The following is a 27,964-nucleotide window of genomic DNA, read 5'->3' on the forward strand; positions in this document are numbered from 1 at the left end:
CAGAACTCTCTGAGCTGCCCTGATTTTAGATGGAGCACAACCTGCTGTCAATCTGAGAACCAAGGGGATGGTATTTATGAAGCCCCTATATTGCTTAGGTTAATATTTCCTGCAACTGTGTTGTCTTCCAACTTTTGTCTTGAGTTATTTCTTTCTCTGGTGGACTGCCTAACCCCAAATGCTGAGTCAGATCCCTTCCCACATACCTTAGATCAAGCAAAGAAGATGATTGTGTGTTTTTTGCTCTCTCTCACACACATATGCTGAGGGACTTCCCTCTGCATCCACATATATGTGGCAGGGGGAATTAAAGAAACCCTTATCACTCACCACCTCAAAATGCGTAAAGCCAAAGTGATTTGGCCCCTGTTGAAGATTAAGTGTTCCCAGCTTTCCTCTCAAAGCTTCAACCAATTAATGCTTGTACCTTCCCTTATGTTACCCTCAGAACATGTATGTGCACCCTTGCCTTTCCTGCAGATGATTTGTAGACCCTTGGCTCCAGACCCTCATTCTTCCAGATCTGATCCTGCAGCTCCTGGCTGAGCTCTTACCTCCCCTTCCTGAAACGCTGCATCTTGAGGTGCCACTAGCAATAGCCTCTTTCCCTTCCCAAGCCTAAAAGGGAGGTAGCTCTGGGCGTGTTTGGTTCTCACCGCATTTTTCTGTACTTGGAGGGGTGGGAGAGAAGGTAGATGCATTCTCTATTTGTCTCTCTTCTACCCCTACCTTGAAAAACTTCTCCTTCTTTCCTGAGAGAAGATGATGGGATAGGAGGGAGTAAAGAACAGGGGGCAGATGCAGAACCTGCCTCTCAGTGGAGCCCTCGTTGCCTTTTCTGACCCAGGAGGCAGGTGAGACTGGGGAAGGTCAGTCCTTCATGGCTTGTATTCAGACAGGCATCAGTGCTGCAGGACTTGTAGTCGGACAGGAATCCTGAGGCTCGGGAAAAAATTATTTCTCTGGCCTGGGGTTTTGGCCTCAAGAGGTCAGAGAGATGATCTTTGTGTACTGCCTCTTGAAGCAAATGTTCCCATCTACTCTGCTCCAGAGAAGCCCTATCACAAAAGCTCCTCACCGCGTGTCTACTACCCTTCATCTAGGCACTTTCTAAAAACGTCGTACCTGACTGGGTTCCTTTCTTGATGATGCAGTATCTCAGCATGAGAGCCGTCTCAGCAAATGGGGCAGCAGGAGGAGGAAGGTTACCTGCCCCACAAACACCCAGAAGGGCAGTAACAGGAGTAGCAAGGAAAAAAAAAAAAAAAAAAAACAAAACACACTTTTTTTTTCCTTCTGGGCTTGGGCAGACTGACAGGCACAATGAAATGTGTGGGTGTCACTTGGCAGGTGTGAATCGTTCAGGCAACAACAGTACACATTTTTAGTTGTTTTAAACTGTCTTCGTACATCAGACCTCACCGCCCCTTACGCAGATTTATTGCCGCAATCTTTCATTGAAAGGATTAATGTCATCCAGACCTGGCTGCTTTGGACATTTGCATCAAGGCTGCCAGCCTGGTAGTCGACATTTCCTCCATGGCCGTTTCTTTCCCAAGTCATTTAGGAGATCATCAATGCAGAGAAGTGGAAATTCTGGCATCGTTCAGGTGAAGCAGTGTCCTGTCGGTAAAACCACTGACTCTCTGTGGCCCCTCTCTGCTAATACACAGTGCCTGGCTTCAGCCAAGCAGAGAAATTCTGCCGTGGGCCAGGGGGCAGGCTCGGGGAGGAGGTATTGCCAGAGCTCTGGGCACGCATCCTCAAAGTCACACGTTCTCTTGTTAACCTCTGAGGCTGACTCACTGCGTGACCCTTGCAGGCAAACCACCTCCCTTGGCTGAGCTTGTTTTCCCGCGTGTGAGTTAGGGCTGACGGCTGTGGCATAGCTGGGTGTAAGATGGGGGGGGGGGGGGGGGGGGGGCACGGGTGTGTGTGTCTAAATTTACTACTTTGCGCAAAAAAATCATTGTTGATGTGGAGCAATTAGGTGTGTGTTTGTATGTAGTGTTTGGCAGAGCCTGGTGTTAGATCTGGCTTCATACAACCAGAGGGTTATTTTCTTTTTCCTGGTGAATAGTGACCAGCTTTATCTCAAGAATAAATTGGAAGAACTTTCTAGTTCTTCTAATTTCCTCATGGAAGCAACACAAATATTTTCCCACCCCAGAGCTAGCACTTCCTTCTCTCACATTCACTGCTGGCTACACAGGAGCCAGTGGGCAATTATCTTTCTTTTATCAGGCTGCCTGCCAGAATGGTTAACCTACCAGCTCCTCAGCAGAACCATTACACTTTGGGGGAAGAAAAAAACCCACTGCCACCATGGACAAAACAGAGAGCCCCTCGCTCTGCACAGTCCACACACATGGTTGTTTCCTGGGTGCATGGATTATATCCTCCCCATGATTAATCCTTTTTCCCATGGCTTCTTGTTTGGTTTTCCACCTTGGAACTGCAAAACCAAGTGGCACCTTGTTATATGCACATCCTTGTCTCTCTGTGTATTTATGCAAGCTGGAGGATGCTGGCCTCTCACTACAACAAGCACAGACCTGAAGGCTCTGCAGGACTGTGTTACTGCCAGACAGCCTCTCTACAGCACTGTACCGTGGCTCCCAAGGGCACATTTTCTTCCTGATATAAAATACACTGTTCTTCACGTCCTTCTCTTGGCTACTGCTCCCAGTCCTATTTTGGTCATATACATTTGTGCTATAAATGGTCTCCTAAAATCAGAGCTTATCAACATTGACTCTGGGCTCAGGGCTTCTTTTATTGCATCAAAGGTGCATGACATTCTTCCATCTCATTTATGTCTCTTCTTTTTGGCTTTTTTTTTTTTTTTTCAGCAAATTGGCCAGAGGGACATGGTAATAAGCAAAAATTCAAAAATAGATCTCTGATAATAACCTTCTGCCCCTAAAATTGTCTTGCTTTTTGAAGCTAGGAATTCAGCACTTCCCCTGCTCCAACTTTAGAAACTACTTGGTTTTGATTTTCCCAGTGCCCATCAGATACTTTAAGTATTGGCTCTCTGAACCAGCTAGTGTATGTTTAGCAGGAAAGGTAAAGAAGGCGGCTGATAGTCATCCCCACTTTGACTGTTTCATTCCTGAACTAATTTCACTGGGATTGGACATTGCTTCAATCAGTTCTGTAAGAGACCATGTCCTCTAACTAGGCTGCCATAGACTCCACTTGGAGCTGAAGAAATAAATCCATGAGATGCTGGAAGGCCGCCTGTGGCCCCCAGAGGCTGGAGAGCAGTGTAGCCTTTTAGAGGTGGCAAAGCAGCTTCACATTTGGATCCCTACCCCAGGGCAATCGGCCACACGCACTGGCAAGATCTAGTATGGTAATGTATCTGGCTCTGTTTTGCAGATCTAGCAGATCATCTAGGTGAAACAGGGGCTAACTGGCGCTTCAGAGCAGAAGTTAGCTCTTGGGAAGCAGCAAGTGTTATGAAGAAACAGCAAAGGCAGGATTCTGTCAGCTGCAGACACAAACACCTGTGCTGCTTCCTTTCTTCACCCAGGATTTGAAGGACCTTTTGTGGGGAGAAACACGTCTTTTTGGTATCATGCATTGGTCTGCCTTTGCTTACGTACAAACACTTTGTCAAACTTGTTAAGGCTGTGAGATCTTCCTGCTAGCTGTCCCTTTGGCTGCATACCCCCCATCCCCCTGATGACTGTGGGCTTCCACCTACAAAAATTTAAAAAGGGAGGGTCTTTTTTTTTTTTTTTTTTTCCCCACCTATAAAGTACAGTTCAAAGCTTCCTAGGATTTCATTCAGGCCAGAGCCATAGTAAATCAGCTTCAAAGATTCTCCTCAGACTGCTCCATCCCACTGTCTCCACACTCCCCTTCACTGCTCAGCCGAAACAGCTCCTACCATTTTGCCGGTAGTTTGTCTTCAGCTGCAGGTAGTAACAACAAAGCTCTTCCTCATTTCCAGCCTGATTAGTTTTATCACACAGCCTGCCTTGCTGCTTTGTCTGAGATTTTCCCCTGCAAGCTTTTCTCTCTTATTTCTAAACTGTGGTGGAAGTGTTTGGGGTTTAGCTTTGTACTGAGGCCCAGGAGGCTCTGGGCTGTTAGCCATTCAATACATTAAACAGAGAAGGTCCTGCTGAATCCTGCACAGCCTCCCACTGGACAAACAAAATGTAGGACAAACAAAATGTAGGACAAAAATCACATGAGCTCCATTCACCTGCTTACATTTCTTCTTAGGGCCTGATTCATCCTCTCTACTAATATGTCCACCCAGTGGTGATCAAAAGATATTCAAATGGCTTTCCTGGGGGAGGAAAGCCTGGAAGTAGTCCTCTACTCCATCAGAGTTTCTCAGCCTACTCAGAAATGTTTCACCAAGTCTTGCGGAGCTCTTTCTGCTGCAGTGCTGTGTAATGGAGCTCCCCCTCGCCATGAGGTCATATTATCACGGATAATCAGAGTATATCAGTTTCACACAAAGCTCAGCCAGACAAGCAAGACAAGACAGTCTCCAATGCACCATGATTCTCTCACTCACATCACGCATCATTTTGCTTTTACCAAGACCACCCTGTCACAGCATATAATGTATAGTACCCATCTACAGGGCAGCACTGAAAATCAGGTTATATTTTATTACTAAGGCCTATTTATTCTTTTTATCCTTATTCTGAATCTGAACATCTCAGTATCTATGTTTCTGTGTTTGTTTTAGGGCTATTTTCATCATCATGCCTCAGAAAACATTTAATTTTGCTCAGTAACACCAAGCAATAGAGTTTTTCAGACTACAGCAGAGGAGGAACCAGTGTGCCACAATACTGCTGATCACAATGTAAGAAAACCTGGCCAGGAACCAACACAGAGTGCAAGATGTTTCTTGACCAAAGGGAAGACATGTAGAGGAACGGGGTGAACCTGCATTCAGCTTCCTCTTCATCTTTCAGACTCCAGCGATCAGGGAAAGACCATGTGGGATCGCAGAGACATGGTGGGATGTTACTCACAAGTGGAGTCATAGATGAGTTACAGATTGTTTAGGGAGGACAGGCAGGGGAGAAGGGGATAGGGAGTTCAGTCCTATGTAAAGGAGTTCCTTGGCTGCAGAGAACTGCAATGAAATGGTCGGTCCCTGAATCAAGATCGGCAGAGAAAGAAACATGAGGATGTTGTATTGGGGTTCCATCACAAACGACCTGACCAAGAGGAAGAAGGGAATGAGGCTTTCTAAAATCAGCGAACAGAAGTCTCCTTACTGCAGGCCCTGATCCTCACAGGGGATATCAACCTTCCAGACACTTGCTGGGAGGACAACAGAAACCCCAGGAATTTCCTAGGAATCTCAAAATGCTACAGGAACAAAGTCATGCTGCTCTTCCTGCTCAGAAACAGGGAAAATTCGTAGTGAATGTGGCCACAGAGAGTAGTTTAGACCACAGTAACCTTACAATAATTGAGTTTAATATCTAGAGGATGGCCAGGAAGGTAAATAGCAGTTAATATGCTGGACTTTCACAAAGCAAACTTTGCCATTTTTTAGAGATTTTCTAGGCATAATCACTTGAGAAGCTGCCATGGGGGGTTAAGATACCCAGGAGGGCTGACTGATTCTTAAAGCAAAATTATTGAGAGCTTAGGAACAAACAGTCTTACTGGGCAGGAAGACTGGGTATTTCAGCAATTGGATAAGCAAGGAACTTCTCAATGAATTAAAATGCAAAAGGAGAGCATACAGGCAGTGGAGACAAGGGTAGACATCAAAGGAGGAGTATAGAACCATTTATTGGATCCTTGGGGATGAAATAATGAAGACCAAAGCAAACAAGGAACAGAGCGAGAGAGATTGGAAACCTCAGCAAGAAATGTCCAGATGGGATTCATTTTAAAAAGTCAAGGCTAAAATATTGCTAGCACATACTCAGCAAATAGAAGATATGTGAAATGTTTCTGGTAACAGCATAGGTCCTAGGGAAAGGAAGCACCAACTAAACAGAAGGTTTTAATATAAAAATGTGCTGAAAACGGTCCTTGTTGCTTTGGGCGCCTAACAAAGATGGAGAGAAATCTGACTCTGGCAAGAGTTTACATCAGCTGTTTACTTGTAGCACTTCTGGCAATTTCTGGAACTGGAGATCAGAGAAAAATGATGAGACCAGTCAGAGGGCTAGAAGGTCAAATTTACAGCAGTATTACAGAAGTTAAATCTATATCTGTGGGATAATAGATGACCAAAAGCGAACACAGCTATTCATCAATATCTAAAGGGCAAGGCTGCTAAGGAGGCAGGGAGACAAGACATAAGTACGAGAAAAAGAGGGTATTTCCAACTTGGTGTCAGGAGAGTTACGTGGCCAAAGTTGCACTGGGTCGCAGAAAAGTTTCTGGTGGGCAGAGATGGAAGCTGTCTCTACTTCCTTTCACTTGTATGGTGGCCCCTGTGCCGGGTAACACAGAGTGATCTGTGCCTGCAGTGGGTGGGAGTTTTTGGAGTCAGGACGTGAGAGGGGCAAGGAGAAAATGGTGTCAGGTCCTAAGAAGTGAACAGTGCCACTACGTTTGATTGCCCTGGGTTTCTGTCCACCATATGCTCTTCCACTCTCACCCAAACCAAAGTCCACACCAGAGATTGCTGCAAGAGATCAGGATTTGGCTCAGAATACAAACCTGATTTCTCATAACCCTTATTTTTTCGTCTCATTGTAACAGAACTGACTTATCTCTCCCTAGAATGACACAGCACAGCAGGAGCTACAAGCATCTCCTGTGGACCCATTTACTCTCTCCAGGCAAGAGCTTTAGTCGAGTCGCCCAGTTCCTTTGCAGTAAAGTCCCATTCAGTCAGATGAAAAGGACACGAACAGGATTTGGATTAAGAAGGTGTTGGAAAGGAGTGGAGGAAGGGTGCTGGCAAGAAGTGAATCCTTCCTCACTGGGAGCCATTTGGGGAGGAAAAATCCAAGTGGGCCCATATAGACATAGACCCCAGGAACAGAGACCTGTCCGTCTGGGGTGACCTGAGTGCTATGTAGAGTAGGGAGAGGCTGCATCACGGTTCCTCAATCCTGCCCCCTCTCCCCACCACATACAACCCCTTCCCAAGGGGCTGCCTGTTAACTTTTTGCATCCTCTCTCCCAGCCCTTCCACGCTGGGCCTGCGACTGCAGATTTAACTCTTAACAGACGCTTCAGAGAGAAGTTGGCAGCTTTGGGTAACTGCAGACTGGTCAGCTGGGAAGCTGCCCTGTCCGTGCAGATGGCAAAAGGCAGGCGATTCCCCTGGCTCCCCTGGCCAGCTCACACTTTGCGGTGCCCTGACTGAGCGCGGAGCTGCCAAGAGAGGAATCCCTCACTCGCCCCTGACAGCTGCCGAGCTGTTAGGGAGAAGAGCACTTGGTAATGATGTGTATGCTTCGCTCTGTCAACACAAAGATTTGTCCCCTTCCTACCCTCCCCAACCTCACCCTGCGGCTGGATTTCAGCCAGCGGAAGCCCTTTAGAAAATGGAAATGGATGCATCTTTCACAGTCATTAGTGTGGATTGTGCTAATGGGATGTCATGATAAATACTGACAGTTAGCTGAGGGCAGCAGCGTTCACTGTGAGACTCCAAATGAGAGGGCAGCAGATGCTACAACGAGCTCAAAGTGTGCCTGCGGAGGGGGAGGATGCAGTGGGAAGGCAAAGGCAAGCTGGCAGGCAGGCAGGCTGGTGACGAGATAACAGAGCTTGCTGCTTCAAGGTCACCGGCCTGAGAACAGTCCTGGGTGCTAGCAATGCTGCAAACAGAGAAGAAGGGGGGTAAGGCCCTGCAGTGGGTGGGGATTTTGCGTATTGGAATGGTGAGGTGCTGCTGGAACCTCGGGAGGGTCCCATGGTACCACAGATGATAGCATATGTGTGGGGAGCCTGGGAAGGGCAGGGCAGGGGGATGCAGGGTAGGAGGGGGCACGGGCAGGATCACTGAGGTGCTACCGAGCACCGCTAGCAAGGGTAGTTTCAGGGAAGAGATGAGATGCTGATGTTCGGGGGAGAGGATTACTTGACTTGCATTATCATTTGAGCTCACCTGCACATGAAAAAATGAGCTTAGAGCTTTGGTACCTCAGGGAACTGACCAGCATAACTATAGTTAGATAATTATACCATTACATCTATGCTAATACTACTAAGGCTGGTCATGAATTTTTTAACAAACCAGTGTTTCACTGGAAAATACCAACTGATTTTATCAAAGCTTAAACTTTTCTCAAGGACGAGTGCTTTTCAACTGAAAAAAAAAAAAAAAAAAAAAAAAAAAAGAGAGAGACACACACAATAGGAATCAGAAAACACACTTATAGCAAAGTGTTTTCAGAACCTTTCTCTCTAAGCAGGATTTCCAACCAGTCAGACAAGGGACCTCAAACTGTGGATCCTCCACTCATAGCAGACACTGATCAGCAGGCTGCTAAGGAGTTCTTCCTGACCCCTCTGATTTATTTTCCCTGAATAATATCAAAGGAATATGATTTTCATTCTGGTACAGATCAGAAAACAATTTGTGCATCCTGAAGTTTGGTAAGGCAGGAAAAACTAGTTCATTCTCTGCTCTTAGTGTAATTCACCCTCAGGGAAATGCTGTTCTAGAATAAAAGCATTTTCTTACTTTGGAATGATTACTCTTATTCCAGAAAAGATTATGCACATGAGGAAGTTAAAGTAACATAGCTAGAGCAATAACTGCTATTCTACTGCCACACTACTCAACTTCCTAGTATATTCAAGTCTTAAATGGTACAAAAATACATGTGTACTTTTTTTCTTATTGAGAGCATTAGCTCTCCTTATGTCAATGTTGCATACAGATGCCCTATTGACAAAATTAGTCTTGCCTGACAAAATTAGACCTGCAGAGACGGGTGAAGGATGAACCAAGACTTGTTCGAGGAGTTAACATCGACTTTCTTTCTTCAGCAGCACTGGTGTGCGGTATTGGTGTGCACGCACGTCCATCTATGGACACACATGTGTGCACACGTACATGGAGCCTTTGTACATTCATGCTTATCTCATATCCCTGGCCTGATCCTGGGCTGATTCTGAGGTGGGAAGCACAGAAATAACAAGGAGGCCTTTCATCACAGATGAGAATGGAGGAAGGAGGGGATATGAGGTGTGTGTGGTGTCAGCGCATCACGTTACATCCACCCATCATTTCTGTCCCAGTATTTCTCACTGGAAGTAGCTCTGAAGATATCACAATAATGACTATTGGCAGGATTTGTGTGGGCGAGGTGCTGAGAGCCAAATAAGCCCAAAGTCTGAATTGCCGTTTGAGTCTCCCACGCAGAGTGGCCTCTTCAGCGCTGAGATGAGGTCAACAGATGGAGGAGGATGGAGAGGAAGGGAATTCCATATCAGTGCTCATGAGCTCATCCCATTTCTTCATACAGAGAGTATTTCCACCTGTTTCAGGTTGGGTGGGACTGCCTCTTGTTCTTAAAGGCAGCCCATCGGCATGAATATAACCCATGCAGAGGACTGCCCGAGGGTCTGAAGGCTTTCCGAGCCCTCCTAGGGCATTGTTACATCACATTGTCCCAGCACCACTTTGTGATGCTCTGTTTCAGGCTGGAGAGAGAGTTTCATGTTGCAAATATTATAAACATGTTACTTAAAATCATGTTACTTAACTGCCCATGCATTACAGGCACTCAAAAGTGACAGCTTAAAGGTTGAGGTGCCTTTAACGAAAAGCCCAGCCCAGCGCCCTTTCCGTTTGCTAGTGTAGCACAATCTAGAAATCACCAAGAGTCCTTAGTTCTTCCACAGACCCTTTCATTTGCAGCCTGCTGTCCTGTCCAAGTCCTGTTTTTTTCCCAGGGACACATACTTCACTGCAGATTCATATGGAAACAGCGTGTCTTGGCATTCAGCTCTCTTTTTTTTTTTTTTTTTTTTTTTTTTTTTTTTTGCCATGCCAATCAGCACAGCTGTAATCACCTTGGCCTGAACGGTGCTCAGGAGATTTCCAGAAAGCAAGTGAGGAATGTTAAATGCACTGAATCAGTGCTGTCCAAGCTATCTCCCGAGCAGAAACCTAAGCAGGACTACATTGGAGCTGTGGGGGCTGTCCATGCAAACCACACTGCAAAGCAAACTGCGCACCATGTACTTCTCTGCCTTGGCAAATTCTGCTCTCTCCTCAACAGATTCAGACCTCCCATGAGGGAAGGCTCTGCCCGGACTCAGCCACCCAGCCTTGCAAGGCTGGTGTCAGTAGCTGACACAGAGGTACCCATACGCACAAGAAGGCTGGATGAACAAGCATCTCAGTGCATACCAGCAAAGGCCAGCATGCATCTTTCTGTGTGTCCATAACCCACAGCAGGAGGCAGATTCTGTTCTAGCAGAGGGTAATCAAAAGCTTCTGTCGCATTTGTGAGATCTCTTTGCACGCTTGTGTTGGAGGAGGCACGCGGCTGACTCGAAGAATCCACAGGGATTCATGGCTGCCTCTCATTTAAAGAGCAAAAATCACAACTAGAGCTGTTACCCAGATCAGAACACCGCCACATCAAGAGAAATTTCCCATCCGACCTCCAAGCGTCGGTCTTTCATGCAGGCCTTTGCAGCTGCGACTCCACCAAACTGCCGGCACGCTCAGATTCACATCCGAGCACTAACCCAGCGAGCAGGGCCGGGGGGGGGGACAGAGCTCAGCAGAGCCCTGCTCAGCCAGGAGATGTTGCACAGATGCAGCGCTGGATGTTGCGGAGGGCAGCACTGCCCTGGCATTTGCCTCCTTCCCCGCCTGGACGCACGGGCTCTGCCCCCGTGTGCCCAGCGCCAGGAGGGGAGCCAGCCTTGGGGGCACATACAACTGACGGTGATTGTGTGTCGCCAGGACAAGCCCATACTGTGTGAGGCAGGTTCCAGCCTGTGCAGGCAGTGCTATTTGACCCTTACGCGGACCATTCATTCCCCTCGTACAAAAGAAAGTCTTGTTTAATTCGATGTCGATGAAAGACGTGGAGCGGAGAGAAGCTCGGAAACAGAAGCCACTTTCTCATATAGCCGAGGAGCTGGGTGACAACTGCCCTCTGTTCTCCACCCCCAGCCTCCCTCCACCTCCCAAAGGGAACACACAAAGGACGTGTCATGATCTGCTTTTGGAAAAAGGAGGGCTTGACATCGCTGTCAGTAGAGCGGTTGTGGAAAGCAGGGCCCTTCGCATCCTTCTGGACGCGAGATTAATATCGGCTGTTAGGAACGGCAGCGCAGAGAGAGCTGCTGGGGTCGGTGTGAGTTGAGTGGCAGCGTCTCCTCGGCGAGATCAGGGTCTCTACGACAGCACTTTCAAAAGCTACTCCTGCATCAATCTGATGTAATGACGCGGAGGATCTGGCCTGTGCTTTCAACAGAGAGCTCACTTAAGATGTAGTTTCTTATAAAAGCAGTTACTTACCTTTACGGAAAAGCCTTATTGAATTTAACAGAGATGAGACTGACAGAATGGCATGGAAATTATTCTTAAAGCTGACGTTTTAATAGAGAGTGACTTGCTTTCTTTTTTAAGCCATCCTATAGAAATCAACCATCGGGATATAACTCTGTTCAACATTAAAGGATGGCTGATAAATCGATTGAAAAGTAAATACATCTTTTCCCTCTGCAAAACTTCCCCAGAGGGGCGGGATGCTGAAGTGCCATCCCGTGGGTGCACACGGAGCCCCTGCCCAAACAGCTCAATAGTTTCAGGAAGACCAGAAAGGCTGGCTGCCTTCAGGTGATGGCTGCATATCTTCAAGTTTCTCACCTGCTACTGGGGCTAGGTAAAATTCAATCTGAATTTGTCACCTGAGCTTCGGTTTCTTTAGACTTCTCCATCAGTACAATGCTCCTTCTCACCTCCCCGCTCCTATCCTGTTCTCCCCCCGTCACGTGGGAATATTTCCCGCTGCTGGGGTGAGACCAAAGCTTGAGACTTTCTTTTGTGCTGCTTTTCTTTAGCTGGTGGGCAGGAGTGATTTAGTTTTGTAGGATCTGGGGAAAGGCAGTCACCCAGGCTCTCTCTAGCCTTTCATGGATAGACCCCATCCCCAGGCTGCAAGGTACATGCAGAGGCAGGCAATTGCTTAACCCACGCAGAACGTGCGTGAAGCCTCTGGCACACACGCAGCGACCCTTACGCATGCTGCATAACTGTAAGCCGATTCCCAGGGGTTTGGAGGTTTGGTTTTTTTTTTTTTTTTTGCATGCTCGGAGCCCCTTCGCAGTAGCGGTGCCTCACGGGTGCCTAAGAAGGAGGCAGAGAGCCCTGGGAGCAGCGAGCCGAAGCCTTGTCAGAGGCTGTGAGCCCAGACCTCGCCGCGGCTCCTTGCCGCACCTTTGGAGTTGCGCTGCCGAAGGAGCCGCCTGCCAGTTGAAGAATAACAGATGCGTTTACCACACATCAATCTGTCTCTGTCTGGGTCCTTACACGGCCCCCATCATCATCCTATTCAAGAGCCTGCGAAGTATTTAAAAATAGCAATAACACTAACAATCTCTTTCTTTCCTCCCCAGCCTGTAGCAGAAATAGCTTGATTAGTGTATGGTTCTGGTGCTTCAAGGGGGAGAGAAATGAAACTGCAGAGCTTGCAGAGCGGCTTTTCAGCTTTCTTCAGGCAGCAACTGCCGGCTGCTTTGCTGAAGCACAGGCTCTTCAAAGGATGGCAGGTTTTAGATCAAGGGCTGCTTGTTCTGTCACCCATCTTCTGAGGCAGATTTACAATGAGGAGAGATGCACTGCCGCAGCTTTGGACCTCGGGAGAGAGGCACCTGACCCCCCCCCCCCCGCTCCGCACCTCCTGACGGTGCTCCTTCACCCCATCCAGAAGGCTGGGAAGGGGGTCTGCCCTGGGGACAGAGGAGTGGCGAGGCAGAAGATAGTCCAGCCAACCCTCTGGAAATGAGATTAGGCTGTAGCCTGACCAGGGCCCTGGCAGGCAAGACCACCGGCGTCTCATTGCATCCCTCAGATACGAATTTCAGGGGTGACTTTGAGGGAACCACCTGTCTTCTCCAGGGATCACACTCACTCTCAGCAGAAAGGGGGTGCCACCCCCTCGGCTCACAGGGAAGGTTTCACTCGCTTTAGTACGTGTGGTGTCTTGAGACTTGTATTTACGGGGGCAGTGCGACGCCCCTCCCCAGCAGTGCTTTACGGGCCATGGCAGCCGCGGGCATGACTCTTGACTGACCTTTTCAGTCGTTTTCCCTCCCGCCTCCACATCCCCTCTCTGCCCTCCCCCAGGGCTGCTGGCGGAGGCTCTTCCTCACCTTTTCTTTGTGAAATACATCACGCCAGCCGGGAACCAGCAACGGCTCTGCTTGCTTCTCCCCTACCTTGAGTGCAACGAAGAGGCAAGTTAGCACAGCTGCTCGCAGACAGGGACCCACAGCGCAGCAGCACGCACCTGCCCACTGCAGAGAATGCCATCAAGGTCCCTGTATCCAAACCCCTTGGCAAAAGGGAGGGTGGGAAGCGTGAACAGCTCACTCCCCCAGTCCTCTAAGGTGCCGCCGGCACTCACGGTGCCATGCATTGCTGGTGGGAGCAGCGGCAGGAGCGGGGAGCCCGGGGAGCGGGGAGCAGCTGCAGCCACTCAGCCCAGATGCAGGAAGAGCTCGGGAGGCTCGCAGCGCCGAGGCACAGCTTACTCCTCTGCAGCACGAGTCGGTGAACATTTCCCACAGCGTTTCCTCTCCTATGACTTACTGCTGAAAGACTCAGGGATGTGGTCTTGTGGGTCTGCCTCAAGGCTGACACAGCATCAGGCTCCTTAGGGCATGGCAGCAAAAAAGCAAGAAAAGCAGATTGTAGGAATATATTGTGTACAGGTTACAACAGTAAGCTACCCTCGCCACAAGCATCTCTTCCAGGATCTTGAAGCACTTACCACTTGGGAAGGAGCTTAGCTTTGTGGTGACCTCAGGATTGAGCTTCTATGGAGCTTTTCACATCATGTTGTACTTCCAGTGGAGGAAGGGTGGGCAGAGAGAGGGGCAGATGGCCTAGGAAGGCACAGCGTGCCAAGGGAGAGCTGCCACCCGGAGCACTGGAGTGCAGATTGCTGCATTTGCCTGGGTTGGGCACAGCCGTGGTGGTGGTGGAAGGAGGAATGTTTTACCGGTGCAGCAAATCCACTGCCATGTGGCTGGGAACACAGACTGCCCCAGGCAGTGCTTTCAGGAGGGATAAGGAAGGTTATGGTACACTGGACATCCCACTGTCCCCTCCAATAAATCTACTCTGGCTGCTCTAGCCAAGCGAAATGGCTCCGCACAGACCCCCCCTGCCCCAGACCCGAGTCTCAGTCCAGAAGCGTGCAGCTTTTGCCAGGAGCCAGCTGTGACCAGGATGGGGGAGCATATTCCTGCAGCGCTGACCCTCAGCCCCTGCAGTCCAACCATGGGATGTGCTGACTAAACTGTGGCTCTTGGTGTAGCAGTGAAACAGTCACGTCAAAGGTTGTGGCCATAAAAAGGGAGAGCGTGGAGCATGAGTAAGCAAAGCCTGACTGGTTTGGGCTTCCAGAGTTGCCAGTAGCCTTGAATCTGATGTTTCTTCCTCCTGCCTTTGCACTCAGGAGAGATCCCCAGGCATCGAAGTCCTTCTTAACCAGCCTCTCCTGGAGACGTCCCAGGGTTAGTGTTCACCCAAGGATTGTCTCCAACTCACTGACCAAACAAGATGTCTGTGGCTAATAATCAGTCAATTATCTCCTCCGCAAGTCCCTTCCCCAGCCACAGAAAAAGGATGATGTCTCTGTCCTGTCCTGGGGGGATGCTGAGAGACGTAATGCTTTACAGAGGTAGGCAATCAAATTATTTGGTGCAAGCTGGAGCACCCCAGCTATCTAATTCTTGGAACACGGTAATGCTTCTGCCAGTAGTGCAGGAGTAATTCAGGCTTCTGCTGAGCCATCTGCAGGGAAGCGTCTCGCCTTTTCCTGACACCCACATCTTGGCTTTCAGCCCTGAGCACACAAGACTCTTCTGGGCTGACCGTACAACCTGGGGACTTTATGGCTCCAACACTGAGGATGGATGGATGGATGGATGGATGGATGGATGGATGGATGGATGGATGGGTGGATGGGTGGATGGATGGATGGGTGGATGGATGGATGGATGGATGGATGGATGGATGGATGGATGGATGGATGGATGGATGGATGGATGGATGGATGGATGGATGGATGGATGGATGGATGGATGGATGGATGGATGGATGGATGGATGGATGGATGGATGGATGGATGGATGGATGGATGGATGGATGGATGGATGGATGGATGGATGGATGGATGGGTGGGTGGATGAGTGGATGGGTGGATGGGTGGGTGGATGGATGGATGGATGGATGGATGGATGGATGGATGGATGGATGGATGGATGGATGGATGGATGGATGGATGGATGGATGGATGGATGGATGGATGGATGGATGGATGGATGGATGGATGGGTGGGTGGATGGATGGATGGATGGATGGGTGGGTGGATGGGTAGATGGGTGGGTGGATGGGTGGGTGGGTGGATTGCTTCCTCCCAGTGAGGGCAGCCTGGGATGCCAGGGCAGGATAGTGCCAGCCCTCAACACACTTGGTGCAGGAGAGTGGCGATTCATTCCCAGCTCTGGCTGAGGGAGAGGCATGTGGGCACAGCCAGAGGGCCTGCACGGCCACGAGCAAGGCAACGGTGAGCGTGGCAGTGGGTCCTGCCAGGCGCTGAACGTGTCCAGCTCAGCTCGGAGCATCCCTTTGGCAAGGGGAGGAGCGGGAGAGCAAAGGCACTGGCATGCACACACCTGCTGCTTTGCCCGCGTCGGGCTCGCCTCTGTGTTGCACTTTGTAAATGTCATTTGGACTGTAAAATGCCACTTGATGTCTTTCTTTCCGAGGTGTTTTCAGCAACGTCTGCTCCAGAAACATGGCCAAATGGCCAAGACCTGCCAGCTAATCCGAGAAGACAGACTTCTCTTGTTCTTCTCCAGGAGCACTTCCCTGTCGAGGATCTCAAAACATTTTGCCCTGCTTAGCTGGAGCTTTGTTACCTGAAGCCAAACTTGATCAAGTCCCCACCTGAGCCTGAGACTGTGCTGCCTTTTGCACCTCATTGTTCACTGAAAGCTGTGGCAACCTCTACAGTAGGAACCCCTGGGAAGTGGCAGCCGCAACGCTCAGGAGAGTAAGTGGGGGACAGATGTGTGCTGCTCAGCCTTCTGCGAGGAGAAGGCTGGAAATTAGAGAAGGGCTGAAGTGTGACAGCTATTGCTTCTTCTTCTGCCCTCTGCACGTTCAGAGGCTGAAGAGTTGCTTCACTCACCCCCCTTCAAGCAGCAGGGTGACTTTGTGGCCAGGAGACACAGGTCGTAAGGGAGGCAGGCAGAGGAAAACCGAAGGGGGAAAACCTGTCTCCTGCTCCCACATAACCTGCTCCCATGAAAAATCCGCCGGGCAAAGTGTGGGTTGTGGCTGCTCCTGCGCCCAAAGCAAGAAATCACCCCGTGGCCGCTGCAGGGGGAAGTGGTTGCACTAACGCTCCTTGCCTACCTCTGAGCTGGGAGGGAAACTGAGGTACGCAGCAGCGCTGCGAGCCATCCAGCTGCAAGCGGGGAGACCAAAGCCCAGAAGCATTGTGGCCCCCGGCCCCCGCCACCTGTAGCGATGGCAGGCGGTGCCTCCTTGGGGCAGCCGGAGCCTCGGTGGGGAGCGGGGAATCAATCCCGCGGCCCGGTAGCAGCAAAACGAGCCCCTCGGGACGGACTTTAAAAATAAATAAATAAATGAATAAATAATGAAAAATAAAAATCCCACCCCGCCGCCTGCAGCTGGGAGAGCACCGGCCGGGCCCGGGGGAAGGGAAAACCTCCCGCGGCGATGCACAGGGCCCCGCTGCGCCCCGGGCCCCGCTCGCCGTCCCCCCTCCGCCCCCGGCCCGGGGTCGCCTTCTCGCCGCTCCTTGCCCCCCCCCCGCCCCCGCCGGCTCCGCGCTCGCCCCTTCCCCGCTTAAGGTGGCCCCGCGGGATGTGCGGCGCGCAGGAGCCGGCTGCGGGCGGCCCTCGGCGCTCCCCCCCCCCCCCCGGCACAGGGTGGCCTTAAATCGGCTCCGCGCCGCGCGTAGCCGCATCGCTGGCGCCGTCTGAAGGCGGTCGCCGCCATCCGCCGGCAGCGCCGACGGGCCGGTCCCGGTCCCGGTCCCGGTCCCGGTCCCGGTCCCGGTGTCACCGCGGGAGGGAGGACACCCCTCCGCCCGGCGGCGGGCGATGCTCCCCCGCCAGCCCCCGGCATCTCCGCCCTGACCGGCGCATCTCGCCAGGTAAGCGGGAGCACCCCCTCCCTGCGCTCGGGGCACCGGGGTTTTGGGGAGGGGGGGGTGTGGGGGGGGGGGGGGGAAGAACCGGGGGATGCGGGGGTGACCTTGCGGGTGCCCAGCGCTTGGCGTTGGGAGGGGGTACCCGGCAGCCGGGTCCCCAAACTTCCTCCGTGCTCAGCGCCCGAACCGGCACCGCGCTTCACGGGGAGCCCCTGTCCTTGCACACACACACACACCCCCCAACACCCCCCCCCCCCCCCCCTCCGCTCCCCGGCCCGAGCACCTTCCAGAGAAGCAACATTCCCACTCCCGGACTGGAATTTTCCAGCTGTGGGGAGATGCCCCCAGTCCTGGTGTCTGTCCACCCGTGGCTGCAGCAGTCAACGCTGCCGAGGTCTTCGACCAGGTTACCCAAACGCGGGTCCCGGGCACGCCGCCACCCCCTTCCCTCCCACCCCCCCCCCCCAAGACGTTTTATAGAGCCTTTTCGTGACAGACACCAGAAAAGGTGAAGTACAGAGGGGCGACGGGTTTTGTGTGCAGGCACACGCAGCCTCGGTGGGAACGGACCCCCGGTGGGCATCCCCGTGAGGAGCTCTGGCGAGGTGGACCGGGAGAGTGCAAGAGCAGGAGAGCTGGGGAAGGTCTCTGCCCTTTTCACCCCTGCCTGGCACACGGGTGTCTGCCGAGGGATGCACTTGCTGGTTTTCTGGAGCAGTGTTTGGGGTGGATGTTCCTAGGTGAGTTGAAAAGTACTTTTTTTTTTTTTTTTTTTTTCTCTCCTGCTCCTGCCACTCGCCCATCCAGCCCCGGGACTGGAGAGGAGGGGTAGGCTCAGCAGCTAGTGCATGCGAGGGAGAAACCCCCAGGTGCTGCAAATCTCTAGAGAAGCAGCTTGTTCCTCAGTAACTCCTTAGGCAAACCTGCCAAGAGGCAATTTCTGTGTATGCCTGGGAGAAAGGGTGCTCGTATCAGCTGGGCAGCACCAAGTATCTCTGTGGCAGAACAATAATGACAAGCAATAAATACCCATCCGGCAACTTGAAGCTTGCGCAGCTCAGCGAGCGAGTGGGGGAGCGTGAACGATGCAGCCTCTGCAGGTGCTTTCAGCTCCTTTCGTGGACCCAGAGGAGGCCTCCTTGTGCAAAGCACGTATGCAGAGAGCATATCAGGGTACAGCAGCTTCACGCACGGGCCTGATTGCCCGCCTCTGCTCGGGCTTAAGTCTCCTCCTGTGCAAAAAGGGAAAAGTGGATGGTGAGGTTGATGGCTGGACCACCAAAGAGCCACCCGTCCCTGCAGGAGAGCCTCGGGGAGGGTGGCCACGTCGTCGTGAGCTGGGAGACGGGTGGACAGAGACTGGAGGGCGGGATCCTCCCAGGAGGGAGGCCCGTCGTCACTCCGAAGTGAGATACCTCGGTCGGGGGATCACGGGGAGATCAGCCTCAGGTAACAGGGTCTCAGGGCAGGAAGGGGGCTCGCTGGCAGAGTGGCGTGTGACAGCCCGTGTCACATCTGTTCGCGTGCCGCCAACCCCCCCTCCTCCTCTCCGTGCCGTGAAGCAGGATGCGGGTGGCCGGGATCGCTTTCGGTCGGTGCCTGCTCCGTGGTTTCCTGGAAGCTACGGGGTTGGCGGGAGCGCCTGGGACACAGGCCGTAGGCTGGGACGGGCTGTGCGGGCCCGGCGCGGAGGCCAGGAGCCCGGTGGTTGGGATTCCTCCCCTCCCTCCCTCCCCGGAGCGACTCCGGTATCGCTTTCGGGGCACTTCAGCCTGCACTGAATTAAGGCTCCGCAGGGCAGTTAATGTACAGTGGTAGACGCGCTGAGCAGCTAACGCGTCGTGTCGGGTATTTCAGGAATTGGGTGAGATAAAATTTAAAGCATTTGGCTTCTTTTACATTTTCAGTGCCGTAGCAATAATAAGTACAATAACTGATAAACCACTTAGGCAACCTTGCAATCCCAAAGCAATTCAACCAGCTGACAGAGAGCACAGCTGAGATGTAGCCAGCTTTACAGCGAAGGGCCTCAGCCTGACTTGCAAGACACTGAGCAGCCACGGGACAGAAAGTGAAGCAGTTGGGCTGAGGACACTTGGTCCCACGGCAAGGATTTTTAGTGAGCGAGGCTCCTGCACCTTTGGGCTTTGTTACAGTGTCATTTGGGAAGACTGTTGCCTAGGGAGCTGTACAGAGCTATAGAGCAGCTAAATGTATGCAAGAGAGAATATACTTCCACAGTGTAAAGCCCTTAAATTCACATTCTTTCCACGGTTTGGGAATGTCTCTGTGTCTAGCGCTTTTGTCCTCTAACAGCATCTTCCCTGCAGTGTCCGAGGTGGCACTGGACAGCTCAAGGCTGTGTCTCCTGTGGCCCCAGTACCCTTTCTACTTGCCTGTGAAACATCAGTAGAGGTGCTTTCTGGCCTGGAACTTCCCTCTGCCTCAGCAGCAGGCCAGGAGATGTCCTTAGTGCCTGAGAGCAAAGTCTTACCTAGCAGGCAGCTTGCTGGCAGGAGCCTGGAGTGGATTCCCCTGACCGGCCTTCCCTTCCTCTTCACCACGGTAATCACCTGCCAGCGGCACTGCCCTGCACACCCCCTTGTTTCTTAGGGCCTTCATAGCTCTACCCCCCTGCCCCTCTCCCTCGGGGTGCTGGTGCTGCTGGCAGAGTCACCTCCAGCTTCCCACCGATGCCTCGGGAGACAACGTTGCTGTCCCAACCATGAGAAGCCACACTGGAGCTTCTTCCAAGGTCCCTTCTTCCTCCTCTTCAGCCCTCTCAGTTGTCTTTCCTATTCCCAATATTTGGGAGCAATAAAGAGATCTCCTGACACATGCTGGAAGCCTTCGTATGTATGCCTAGGAGGGATGAGATATTTGATAGGCTCCAAAGGTGCCCTTTACTGAGCATGCAAAATTGCTCTGGGAAAGCTCTGCAATTATTCTGCAGGATGTACACAGGAAAGATGATATCTGTCCCCTTCTTCCTTGTATTTGATTGTTCCTAATAAAAGAAGCCCAAAAAGGTGGTAATAAGCCAGCCTGGAAGCCAGGTCCCACACACCTGCAGAGCCCTGGAGAAGCCTGGAATCGCTCTGCACTCTTTGCTCCTGGCCTTTCTATCTAATAATAAGCATTATGCTTGTCTGCACCGCTTCCCATCCCGAGATCTCAAAGTACTCCGCATACGTGATTAAGAGCACTCCCTGCCCACATACAGAGCTGTTTGTCAGGATGACTACCTCTGCTTTACAAGGGAGACTCTGCAGCTGATAGCGTCAGAGCTGAGACAGCCCCAGATCATCTGTCTCACAGGCAAGGCCCCTGTATCTCTGAGAAGCACTTGCTGAGAAGCAGCTCAGCCTAACAGGACTGCGATTTAAAACCTACTAGTACCATAAGAGACTAATAAATACAGTGTGCAGACCTGTGGCTACCAGCACCCTCCTCCTGGGCACAGGCATGACCACCGAAAGCCCGCTCTTCGAAAGGAGCACTGGTCAGACCCCACTGACTCCTCCAGGCTGGGATCTGTCTCCAAATTGCATTCTGACCCATGGTCAGCACAGTTCTAAACATTTGGTCCTTTATCCTTTCATGCTGTTTTAAGCTGTGCAGGCTCACAATTAAGAACTGGAAGTCTCATCTAGCTCACTCTTATGTGACATCAGTGCTCCCAAAGGTCTTTCCTTAAGAGCTTGAATTTATCTACTTTGCCAATGTTCCCAAGTGTTCAGTCAACTGCTGTGTTGGCTTCCTCTGCCATGCAGTGTGGGGGGCTGTCTGAGATCCTTCTCCCTGAGATAAAAAACATTGCACTCTACAGATCCCTCAGATTTATAAAATGTGAGCTAAATTTCCCCAGGGGACACAGAACCAGGATCCACAGCTCCAGCGCAGGGACCTTTAGATTTTGTTTGCTGTTTGTTCCTCCTGTGAGCAGGTAATCCCAATAATACCTGATGCACATAGAGAGATTTGTTGAGATGGGACTACTTAGCTCAGGGAAACAAATGAGGAGGGACATCAGGGTGAAAAACAAAGCAATCAACAACATAGAAGAGGGAGCATAAATGCTTCTTTACATGGATTTTCTTAGTAGAAGAACTGGATTGCATTCAGGAAAATGTGAAAGGTAGCAGTTTGATGATAAAAGTATTTTCCCATGCTATGCATAGTGATATAGTAGAGCTCACTGCTACAAGATGATGATGGTGCTGAGCATAGGATTCAGGAAAAGAAGAGACATTTTTATGGATAGTAGATCATTCATCACTGGACAGGACAGTCCATTTGAAATAGATCTAAATCTTCAGGCTTCAACCTCTCACAGTTGTCTAGCGTAGGATTTCTTGCACCTTCTGAAACCCACAACACTGATGAACGTAAGAGACAAAGAACAAAAGGAGACAGACATGTTCAAGCGAAGATCACTGGGACCTATTTTAATTTCCATGCAGAAGCGAAAAATATGTGTTTTTCAGCCTGTGTGCTGACACTTAGCTCTCAGAGGTTTGGTTTTTGTCAGCTGGAGTGGGTTCAGGTTAAGTTCTGATGAGATTTGAGCCGGTCCAGTGGTGCTTATGCTGCCATTTCCCCTGCCTGTGCTGATTTTAATAGACTGCCAGCATCCTGCCAACTTTGTGTGGTGCTGGTTTATGAATAATGCTGCATTACAAAAGAAAATGGTATTGTCCTATTTGGATGCTACCTCTTGGCAATGAGAGCAAGGGCATTTATTCCCGGTACAGCCAGCCTCTAGCCAAGCAAAGTGCTGGGATTACTTGGAGCCGAACAGGGTTAGCAGTCAGACAATCTCAGCTCCGGATAAAAGATTTTAGAGCAGCAATACTGTCTCGTTCTGTAAGTTCACGGTGGGCTTGTGTGTGGGAGTACAGGGCACATGGGAACTGCGTTTTGCTAGCAAAGCAGGATTTCTCCTCGGCAGTCCTTGTGTGGGAGAACTTGGAGGAAAAGCCAAGGACCAGGCAGGCAGCAGTAGCTTGCAGGCCCTGCTTCCCCTGAGGTGACGCTCCCCGCGCAGTGGCATTGCAGGGCAGCCTGGCTCCTAAAGACATTGTCTCTAAGGGCAGGGGTAGAGATGAGGTTTTAGCAAGGTCCTCTGTGTCCGACAAAAATCTCCCCGTGCCTCTTGCTGGAAACAGCATGGTTGATCCTTGCCTGGCAGGAGAAAAGGTTGCTGGCTCCTCTTCCCCTTCATGCCCCTGTCGTTAAAGTAGGACAGTTAATATTCATCTTGCCCTGAGCCTTCCCCATTCTGAAAGCATGCTAAAAAAAAAAAACCAACCATAAAGGGATGTTTCTCCTATAACTGGCAGATTTAATTTATTATTATGGTTATGTCCATACCTATGGGTCAGGCAACAGTGCTGGGATCTGTGAAAGCCCTGACCACAGCAACAGGACTGCCATTCATCGGGGCAAAACTGTGCAAAGTGCCACCTCGGAGACCAGTGCTGGGTGAGCCTGAGTGGCAGCAAGGGATCCTGCCCTCTCTTGAAGTGCTGGGGTGCCTTCCTCACTGGAGGTGGTCTAGCCTAGGCCGTTTGTTGGGTCCACCCCCCCCCACACACTTTCACCCATGCAGATCACCAGGGTGATCTTAGCTTTCTCCCTCCTGATACCACATCCCCTGGGTCCTTCCCTCCCGCAGCCCTTCCCCCAGCCCAGATCCACACACACAAAGGTGAAAAGGAAGGAGGCACCGATGCCCTTCCTGTATCTGCCAGCATCCCTCTCCACCTCTGACGTGAATGAGGCCCTTCATGTGCTCCTCTTGAGCAAACACAGATGCTTTTGTTTTATGGGCTGGTGGGACGGGATGGAATTAATAAATCAGAGCGCCAGTGCTGTGCTGCCACATTCCTGCAATTTTAAGGCAAGATCACACACAAAAAACCGGCAGAAGCAAAATAGGCAATCTCTTTAGAGAGAGCTCAGATGCTTTGACTGTGCCTCCTGCTTGCTGTCCCACTTGGTCTCCGGCTCCCTCACCCTTGTTCGTTCCTCCTCCTCCTCCTTTCTCCTGCTCTCTCATTCCCATTAACATCATCCCTTCTCCTGTTCCCTCTCCTTCCCTCAGGAACCACCTCCAGTCACAACTTAGTATCTCACCTACACCCATTTTTCTTCCCTCACCTTCCTTTCATCTACACTTCCCTCACGTCCACCCAAGGATTGTGCATTCAGGTATGAAGTTCATTGTCCTGCACGTGAGCCCAAGAGCCAGGAATGCCTCAGCTCTTACACTGCAGACCAAAATCTCTCCTTTTCTACCTGCTCCCTCCACCCTGCTTCAGTTTCTCCTCATAAGGAGAACGGTGCTGCCTGAGGGAGTCAGTGCATGATTCTGGGAATAAAATACACAAAATATTACTGTTCTCCTCTCAGATATGGTATTTAACAGTGTTCCTGGGAGCAAAATTAGATCCTGCCCCAGAACTGGCAAGCTCTCTTTCTCCTTGAAGGGTAACCAGAAATACTTTGCTAGACTTTGCCTAAAATTAATTATTTTGAGCCAGATGATAACAAGTTTTTAACATCTATACTTGGCCACCATCAGATGTTAAGGGGCTAGGAGAAGAACTTTTTTCTTCCCTATAATTAGCTAACTGGATGCCCTCCTGAAGCCTGACAATGTGAACCATGTGCTTAGTATAAGCTACTGTCAAGGAGCTGAGACACTTCTTATTCACTGCAAGGGTTGTTATTTCTCTAATGAGCTTAGGCACTTGAAAGTCATTTCCCCAGAGTGCTTATACATCGTTGTGCTTATCTTACCTGTGGGGGAACTGAGGCATTGAAGCAGGTGAAACGATTCGCCCATATCCACATACTTAGGCAACTTATGTCGAAACCAGAAAAAGAACCAAGAAATCTTGTTTCACAGCTGAGTGCTTTATCCTTTGGCCTTGGAGGAGGACAGCAAAGAACTTTATCTTGTTTAGATGAGTGGATAGTCATTGCAAGAGGACGCTGGGGCAGGGGTATCTTTCTGTACTAATACGTGTGTTAATGAGTCCTGTTGCTAAGCAGCTTCAATGATAGATCATGCACCTTCTTCACTAAGCATTGAAATAATTTTTTAATCATTAAAGCTAATATAGAATCCTCAGAAACATCCAAATCTCACAGCAGGGGCTCAAATTAGCAAGCAAACAGAAACCAAATCCTGATTATCCCTGTGCTCCTCTACAAAGTGCACAGGCAGCATCTGCTGAAGTCAAACGTGAGCCCAGATGAGCTGTATCTCAGGGCTGGGCTGGGCAGTCAGAGGCAAGCTGGCAAACCCTACTGCTCCAATGTCCACAGCAAGTTTCTTCCCTCCCTCAGACATGCGTGCCAGCTCCTCATCTCTGTGGAGCAATAGGAAAGGAGGTAGGGGCATTAACCACCGACTTCAAGCAGCTGAGGTATCCCCTGGAAGATCTTTAGAAAGGAGAAATTTTTTGCATTTTGGCAAGTGCTATCAAGTGGCAGATGTCAGCCTGGCCAGCATTTCTCCCCTACCCCGTTTCTTTTTTTTCCCCTTGGAACCACCTCCTCCATCCTACTCCCATCAACCTCTTGCAGCCTCTCCTTTGTCGACAACTAGAAATTTCAGGTGTCCTCTCCAATCCAGCCCCCTGTTCTGCTTTCACTCACACATCTGCCCTCCACTGTGGGATACCAGAACTTCTTGCACTGTAGCAGCCCATAGGCTTCTCCATAACTCCTCCAGTAAACCCAGTGCGTTTCCCATTTTGGTTAGCAAGTCTCCTGCCGTTTCCTGTTCTCCGCAAACCTACAGCGCTCGGCAGCAAGTTATTAAATGATAACAGGAGGTTTCTTTGCAGCAAAAGTGATGTTTCTAACTTCCACGTTAGAACAGGACTCTTGGAGCATTACAGAAAATACAACAAATCTGTTATTACTTGATATGCATCAGCAGCTCCATTACAAGGGAAGGCACAGGACATTGCTAAGCACTTTGCTAAGATCCAGTCATCACTGCTGGCCTCTATGCCAAGAAGACTTTTTGTGGGTGAATATATCCCAAGAGATTCTTTGGGAAAGGATAATTAAAAATTGCTCTTACCACTACCAAGAGCCTTCGCGCATGGTGCTCCCTTCTTCTGTCTCCCTCTGGAGAACGAACGCAGTACTGTGCGTGTATCATGACCAGTCTCCCCACTTGGGGTCCCAGTCACATTAGCCTGTTAGACAAACTCTGTACACTTCATCCCACCTAGTAGCCTCTTCTGGAAGTGCTGCAGGGGACCTTTGCAGCTCTCCTGTCAACACCTTCTCCCACTCAGCGGTAGATAAGCTGCCATCAGCAAGTTTTGTTCGCAGTCCAGCAAGCCAAGCCATGCTTGGGTTGGAGCTCCCTGGAAGTCAAATCAAGCCCTGTAGCTGTTAAACACCGGTGCAAAATAGTCACTGGGCATTATTTCTGCTCTTTTGTACTCCCTTCTGCATCACACTTACCAGACAGACAAAATCTGATAGTAGGTATTTCCCTCCTAACCCCAACATGGGTCCTGACCTGAGCATCAGGACAAACACAAATGCCCTAGAAATTAGTTACAGCAGCAGAACCAGGAAGCCAATTTCTTCCTTCTTCCCTCCCAAGAGGTTTTGAGATGTTTCCCCTGCTTAGAAACTGTTGCTGGCCCTTTGGGGGTATTTTTTTGCAGAGCCGGTACTGGATGGTAGTAGTTCATATGTGCATGTGGGAAGCTGGGAATGCTTCACCTGGCTTGTTGACCTCCACAAATGTCTTCACAGAGAACTGCTTTTGGCCTCATCCTGCTGTGGCTCAGAAAACACCAAGGTGTCTGTCACACTGAGGACAGACTTACAATACAACTCTTGACAGAAGACCAGCATGCCAGGCACAAGCCAGAGATGCAGGGTGTGTGCACGCTTGCAGGGGTTTGGGAAGGAAAGGGGTAGGATCAACCTTAGTAACATCATCCTAAGGTCAGCCCAATTTGGCTAACAGCCAGCATCCCTCTGTTGGGAGAAAGTTAGTAAGTTGAAGGAGGAGACTTTACTGCAGAAAGAGAGAAAAAACTGTTCACCAGTCACATAATGTACAGAATCTGGTTAAGGACAAAGACTATGAAAAGCACCTAGAAGTGTGCTCCAGGGGCAGGAGGTCATTGTCCAGCAAGGACAAATTGGACCCCTGTTTTAAAGCATTCCTGAGTTTCTAGAGATCCAGTTTCTAGTTCTGCAGCTGACACTTTTACCAGCATCGCTGTCTATGGGGAGACTACACACCGACCCAATGCTTAGAAAGATTTTCAATAACCAGAGGGTGCTTTCCTTCCCACCCTCCCACCCTCCAACACAAGGAGAGAGCCAGATTCACCCCCAGAATGAGGAGAGATTCAGATCCACCTCTTAAGATTTACAGCAGCAGCCCATTTCTTATTTCAACCAGAAACTGCTCTTTGTCTGCCCTGATGTTTCAGGCCAACCTGATGTGCCTTTGAAGGGAGCTCAAAGGGGTCTCAAAGTGCAGAGAAGGGTTCAGAAAAAAGCCTAGTTCATCTTTCCCTACGACCAGAAGTATCTGTTCCTCAGTTATTCTGAGCAAGGCCAACTGGCAGCCTGTGCATGTGGAGGGGAAGGAGGCAGGACAGCACTCCCCAGCAGCCCCGAGCGCAGGGATGTAAGAGCTGGGGAGAGGCATCTCCCAGTATTTTCTTGCTGGCATTTGTGCAAAGATCGCACTCCAAGCTCAAGGGACAGACAGAACAGACAATTTACCAGCTCGGAGGGTAGCATCAACCCCTTATTGCGTCCAGGTCTCAAGCAGCCTGAAGCACACAAATTCACAGAGAAGCTCACGAGTACAATACAGCATAGGCTGACCTCCCTCCCAAGAGAAGGTTTATAGACACCGCATGCAAAGACCACTTTCAGCCCAGGTTACTTTCATGTGCAATTAAAGAGCACAGCAGAGAGCAATCCCTATACAATCAAGCCCTATACACTTCAAGAGAGAGAGAGAGCAGAGCTTGTTTCTCGTGCTGTGAGATTGTCTGCCCTCCATTCCCTCACAGCTTTCCTTGCCTTCCCAACAGACAAGTGCAAGACATGGAAAAACAGAAACCAAAACCTACACCTTTTCTTTCTGGTAGGACCGGATTGTTGTCAGGAAAGGGTATTTGGCTTTTGCTACTCCTCAGCTCCATCTGCCAAAATGTATCCACTGTGTACTTCTTCTACAAAAAAAAAAAAAATATTTCTATCATGATGTAGGGTTATTTTCTGACAGCTGCTGCTTGTGACCAAGATAGGTGTTTCAACTATTGCACTGACTGCTCCCCTGACACTCCCAGAGGTGAGAATCACGTACGGGTCTTTTGATCTCAGGTGCACTGGCACCTGATTTGGATGTGTCCTGCCTGTGGTCCGGAGTCAACAGCTTCCCTGTTAGGACAGGGAAGGACAGCAGGACAGCCTCAAAAGGACACTGGCCGTCGCATTCCTGTCCCTTCTGTCCTTCACTCCCTTCCTCCCTTTTCATTTCACATGCAGAGGGCAGGAGAATAAACGCTGTAGTCTTCTGACTCTCTAATTTTCATTCTGGTATTTCTTTT

At 50.4% G+C, this 27,964-nt stretch overlaps 1 protein-coding gene across 7 annotated transcripts in view; it reads left to right on the forward strand.

Annotated features, from left to right (window-relative positions):
• The first annotated feature begins 17,117 nt into the window (after positions 1–17,117).
• Positions 17,118–27,964, forward strand: part of LOC104359558 (galactosylgalactosylxylosylprotein 3-beta-glucuronosyltransferase 1) — a 30,480-nt gene continuing 19,633 nt past the window's right edge. For 2 of the 7 annotated variants that reach the window (XM_033005260.2, XM_033005261.2), the window contains exons 1-2: positions 17,120–17,348; positions 17,889–18,085. The gene's annotated coding sequence lies outside the window, so the exon portion shown is untranslated. Of the gene's footprint in view, positions 17,349–17,888; positions 18,086–18,695; positions 18,795–27,964 lie in introns of those variants that run through there. The other 5 variants (XM_033005267.2, XM_033005266.2, XM_033005259.2 and 2 more) reach the window with 3 other exon arrangements.

The sequence above is a fragment of the Tyto alba genome, unplaced genomic scaffold, assembly GCF_018691265.1.
Source record: "Tyto alba isolate M040663 unplaced genomic scaffold, T.alba_DEE_v4.0 Super-Scaffold_14, whole genome shotgun sequence".
Classification (NCBI taxonomy): Eukaryota; Metazoa; Chordata; class Aves; order Strigiformes; family Tytonidae; genus Tyto; species Tyto alba.